Genomic DNA, 5,993 nt, shown 5'->3' on the forward strand with positions numbered 1-5,993 from the left:
ATGTATTGTTAGTTGGAAACAGCAGGTTGCAGAGCCACATAAGGGGGCGTGATCCCCAATTGGTTAAAATAACATAAAAGCACCCACGCGGGAAAGCCCCGTGGAAGTAGACACCAAAACGACCGCAGTCATTCACAGAAGCCTGCAGGTGCCTCCTCCCATCCGTTTGCTTGTCTACGTTTTCTCAGTTTTCTCCCTTGCACTGTAGTTACTTGCAGAAAAAAAAAGTAAAGAAAATGTGGGCATTTAGACTTTTAAGGTAGACATTGAGAACCCAAACTGCCGGAAACGCTGCTGTACCAGGGGTATTGAGACGGGGGGCGTGCGGGCGACCCGGGGCCACGCCGTGGGGAGGCGTCGCTCTGCGTGGACGTCACTCGGGGGACGCACGGGGCGGGCACGGACCTGGCCCTGCCAGAGGGCGTGTCGGAGAGTCGGGTGGGGGCCGGCCGTGGGGACAGGCCAGGGAGGAGGCCCAGCAGTGGCTGTTGTCCAGGGAGGGCCAGCTCGCACGCCCTCCAGGGGCCATGGGGGGTGGGGATGCGGGGGGAGAGGAGGGGAGATGCGGGAGAGGCACGGGGGGCCGGGTGGAGGATGCTGGGGCCCAGCAGGGCCATGTGGCCCCGGGTGGGAGGACGGCTGCACTCGAGGGACCCCTCCCCTGGCTTCTGACGGGCACAGCCTGTGCTGTCTGGGCCCCCCCGGGGCGCCCCCCATTTCCAGGGGCCAGGCTCGGGCGGGGGGCCGTGCCATCCTGCTCACAGCCGCAGCACTGCCAAGTGGCCCAAGGGACCTGGCTGGGACGGTCCAGCCTCGGGGAGCCCTGCCAAGCCGTGCGTCCTGGGAAGGGGGCACCGTGTGGGCCCCCCAGGCTGGTGCCCGGGCCTGGCCCCCAGTGGGTGGGCTGGCAGGAGGGTCTCCGGGGGCCGCATTGTGGCCCCACGACCTGGGGGCCCTGCGGCCTCTGGTGGGAGCAGCAAGCTCCAGGCAGCCACCCACTGCCCAAGTTTTCTGGGACAGCCTGGGAACCCGCTTCCCATCAGTGAGGAGGGGAAATGGGGGGCCACCGCAGGGGCGGGGACAGGCATGGCCTCCCCAGGGCCAAGTCCCAGCTGACCTGAGCACCCACTGTGTGCAGAGCGGGTGGGGGGCTTGGCAGGGGGCCAGGCGGAGAGGGACAGCCGGCAAAGGAGCCATGCCTTGGGGCCAGGGCAGCGGCACAGCCAGCTGGTCCCGGGCGGGTCCGAGCGGCAAAGACCCTGCGCGGCCCTGCGTGGCAGGTGCAGGTACGGCACGCTCTGGGTGCAGCAAGCCCGAATGGGCGCTGGGTAGAACCATGGCTGCAGGGTTTCAGTGTCTGCTCTAATCCAGTGGCACAGAGGAGGCTGGGCTGGGAAATGACAAGAACCTCCCGGAAAGAGGGCTGGGGACCTCGGGCCTGCAGGGTTATCTACCAAATGTGGGCGATGAGTTTTTATTCTGTTTTTTTTTTTTAATTAATAAAGCACTGGGAAGCGGACTTGGCCCAATGGACAGGGCGTCCGTCTACCATATGGGAGGTCCATGGTTCAAACCCTGGGCCTCCTGACCCATGTGGAGCTGGCCCATGCGCAGTGCTGATGCGCGCAAGGAGTGCCGTGCCATGCAGGGGTGTCCCCCGCGTAGGGGAGCCCCAAGCTCAAGGAGAGTGCCCTGTAAGGAGAGCCGCCCAGCGCGAAAGAAAGTGCAGCCTGCCCAGGAATGGCGCCACACACACAGAGGGCTGACACAACAAGATGACACAACAAAAAGAGACACAGATTCCCAGTGCTGCTGATAAGGATAGAAGCGGTCACAGAAGAACACACAGCAAGTGGACACAGAGAGCAGACACCTTGGGGGGAGGTGGGGGGAAGGGGAGAGAAATAAATAAAAAATAAATCGTTAAAAAAAAAAAGCATACAATTCATCCAAAGTATACAGCTAGTAGTGTCTGGTATAATCACGTAGTTGTGCATTCATCACTTCTATCACTATTAGAGCATTTTCATTATTTCAATGATAATCAACAGACAAGCAAGAAAACGTCTCACTTTTTCTAGTTAGAGTAATCCTTGCTCCCTGGGACGCAAATCCAACCGTGCAGATGACGCGCCCACCTCTCCCACCCAACCACGAATGTGAAGGTCACGACTGGTGCAAGTGCTAACTGCGCTCCACCAGCGGCCATGAAGGAAAACATCCCCGCTACCCCGCCACGCCAAGCGGGGCCACCGATGTGGCTCGGCACGACGACGAAGACGCAGCGCCTGCCTCTCCGCCACGTCAGGGCTGCCGGCCTGTCCCTCCAGCACTGGGCTCGTGTCTGCTGGAGAGCGGAGGACTGGACCCCGGGCCCCGTTGCAGGCGCCTCTGCACGCGTCCCAAGCACCCATCAGGCTGCCAGCCTGGCGTTAGACTGTCCAGCCTGGAGGTCAGGGCGGCGTGGAGATGGCCTCGAGCGTGGCAGATGAGCAGACAGCAGGAGCGCCAGCCTGCCACGCTCCTGCAGGCCACCTGATTAGCTTCGCAGGGGAGTCTCTGAAGAAGGGCTTCTACCCTGTGTCTCTGAGCACATGTAAGCTCTCCTGCTTATTTTTCACTATTCATTTTTCTTTAATAAGTGATCATGCCTCATCAAATGAGAATGAACCAGAAGACCAGGAAGAAATATAAAACCAGGCCCTAAATCACTGCACTTAGCCAACAGGTGAGCTTCCTGGGAACTGTTCTCAGTTTCCCCAGAACACACACAGTTCCCCAGCAGCCTCGCTCGTTAGCACAGGTGAGTGTCGCTGCTGGCAAGGTGCTGACTTCCCTGTCTACACTCGCAGCCTTGGGTAATTAATCCTGAGAACACCAAGGCAGAAAAGTCCACATACTCGACAGAGCAGTCAACGGCTTTTGGGAGAAAAGCACTCTCACAAACATGCAAAACTGCTATGAAAATGTATTCTACTAACGTTCACGGGCAATTTCAACAATTTGAAAAAACAATTTTACACTGTACTTTACCTGGCTCATTTTCCTTTGTACTTTACAATTTGTTTTATTTTTAAATATACGACAATGAGGCAAAAATACACAACATTCTCTGTGAACCAAACCTAGGAGGGATTAAATCTTGCCCTGAAAGAGCTAAATTCAACGGATTTTAATTACAAAATATCCCGTGGGTTTCCTCTTTAAAAAGTTTATGTTTTCCCCTTAGGTGACAATGATTACTTGGCAAGGTTCGCCCCCCACTATCCGGAAGCTGAGCTAAGGTGGGACGGGTGGGTGCGCCTCTCCCCTGCAGGCCAGGCAGGGCTTCGGCTCCCTGCCAGGCGCAGCCCACCCAGGCGCCCGCCTCCGGGGCCACCGCCCTCACCCACTGCCCAGGTTCCTTCCGGCAGGCTGCCAGGGCCCTTGCAAGGCTTTCCCATGCCCTATTTTTCTTTCCCAGGTTGCTCAGAAATCAGGTTTTCTGTACTCTGAAACGACAGCAGCCCCTGGATGCCTTTTCTGGGTGGCGGGAAGTGGCTGGGATGACCCGAGGCCCGGGCTGCCCGCCCTCCCCGCCGCGCCGCTTCTGGCGGTGAGATTCCACGGGGAAAGCTTCCCGCTCCTGCCGCGGCAGCCCCTGTGCCGTGGGCTCAGGCAGGAAATGGAAACGGCTTGTGTTACTGTCTTAAAGCATCTCTAGCGCTCGGCTTCCGTGGAATGGATGGCTTGTGGGGAGATGATGCCTGCTCTCTTCCTTTTCAAGTCTGCGAAAAATGTCATCCTGGTTATTAGGGCGATTAAAACTCTTTATGCTCCAGGAGACAAATGTGATTCTGTTTGTCATCCTCCACCCCAGATGAAGACGCCAAAGAAGGCAAACTTGAAATTCCATAACATTTCCTCTCCCACATCCAGCACATTCAGAACTCAACACACAGATGGTAATGCACATCAAAAATAACATTATCTGCTAAACATTCTTCCTTTCCACTAACCAATTTAACAACCTGCCTCTGGTATAAAAGGAATCGACAGAGGACTCCATCTTCTGATATCTGAATTCCGGCTGTAGAAAAATACCAGTTTTAGTCGTCTTGCTTGCATTCATTACCGTCACTTTTAAGATCCAGCTGGAGCCTCTGCGCAGTACCCGGTCCGGGGCCCTGGTCCCATGGACCTGCCCTCAGCAGGCGGTTGTGGTCACGCCAACCCAGAACAAGAGAAGGAACGTCCGCGGAGAGGGTTCTGTAAACCGTGAGGACACGGGGCCCGGTGGGGCGGAGCAGATCACGGCCGCCAGGGCCGCGCCGCGCTGGCCACCTCCCTGTCCTCTTCACATGCTGCAGTCGCCCTCGCAGTGCTTCTCTCCTTGCTCTCAGCTTCAACTTCTCCTTCATCTTTTAGGGACTAAAACTTTGAAAATGGAAATGAAATAGATCCCAAATAACCAGAAATGACCTAATTGATTGTAAAAGACTATTTTGTTATGCTTTTTCTTCCATAAAAAGCACAGCAATGCTGGAGCCAACCCATAAACCTCCCCAAGTCTTGGGGTTCCCAGGGCCTTGCCTTCCGGTAAAGCCGGTCAGGCAGCCACGTGAGGAGCACGGCTTTGTTCAGAGGTGGCCAGGCTGGCTCGAGGGCAGGGCCTGCAGAGGAGGCTGGCAGTGTGCTGGCCGCGGTGTGTCCCCCCAGGCCCAGGACGGCACTGAGGGCAGGGCCTGCAGAGGAGGCTGGCAGCGTGCTGGCCGCGGTGTGTCCCCCCAGGCCCAGGGAGGCATCGAGGGCAGGGCCTGCAGAGGAGGCTGGCAGTGTGCTGGCCGCAGTGTGTCCCCCCAGGCCCAGGACGGCACTGAGGGCAGGGCCTGCAGAGGAGGCTGGCAGCGTGCTGGCCGCGGTGTGTCCCCCCAGGCCCAGGACGGCACTGAGGGCAGGGCCTGCAGAGGAGGCTGGCAGCGTGCTGGCCGCGGTGTGTCCCCCCAGGCCCAGGACGGCACTGAGGGCAGGGCCTGCAGAGGCGGCTGGCAGCGTGCTGGCCGCAGTGTGTCCCCCCAGGCCCAGGACGGCACTGAGGGCAGGGCCTGCAGAGGCGGCTGGCAGCGTGCTGGCCGCAGTGTGTCCCCCCAGGCCCAGGGAGGCATCGAGGGCAGGGCCTGCAGAGGCAGCTGGCAGCGCGCTGGCCACAGTGTGTCCCCCCAGGCCCAGGGAGGCATCAAGGGCAGGGCCTGCAGAGGAGGCTGGCAGTGTGCTGGCCGCGGTGTGTCCCCCCAGGCCCAGGCTGGCTCGAGGGCAGGGCCTGCAGAGGCGGCTGGCAGCGTGCTGGCTGCGGTGTGCCCCCAGGCCCAGGGAGGCATCGAGGGCAGGGCCTGCAGAGGCGGCTGGCAGCGTGCTGGCCGCGGTGTGTCCCCCCAGGCCCAGGGAGGCATCGAGGGAAGGGCCTGCAGAGGAGGCTGGCAGCGTCCTGGCCGCGGTGCCGCCCGCCCCCACAGGCCCAGGGGCTGGCGATGGGCAGCCCTGCCCCCGAGGGGCTTACAAGACAAGGGTCTATTAAACAGAACTGTGGCTAGTAGGATTTCTCCTTTATTATTCCAGATTAGCTACAGATTCTCAGCTTTTCCTGCCCAGGAAAAAGAAAAATCTGAATTCTCGCTGTGGTTTTAGGTGGTGCCCCTTCCTCCACCCTGGGAAGCCTGGCTCAGACTACCCACGTGGACCAAATGCCCTCGCGCTTGGTCCCTGCTCCTTCTCCGTGATGACTGAGTTGAAAATGAAAGATGGTAAAGAGTTCTTGAGAAATTCAACAATTCCTTCCTTCTCATCTTGGATTTTTAACAGGTGACACATGAATTCCAAACACTGATTACACCTGTTTAATTCACAATACAGCAGGTTTAACAGGATAACATGGTCTAGAGAAAAATGTTACATTATGCACTTGACATTTCATTAATTTTTTTTCCCTTAAAACTAAAAGATTTCATTATAACAGA

This window comes from Dasypus novemcinctus, chromosome 28 (assembly GCF_030445035.2).
Source record: "Dasypus novemcinctus isolate mDasNov1 chromosome 28, mDasNov1.1.hap2, whole genome shotgun sequence".
Taxonomy (NCBI): domain Eukaryota; kingdom Metazoa; phylum Chordata; class Mammalia; order Cingulata; family Dasypodidae; genus Dasypus; species Dasypus novemcinctus.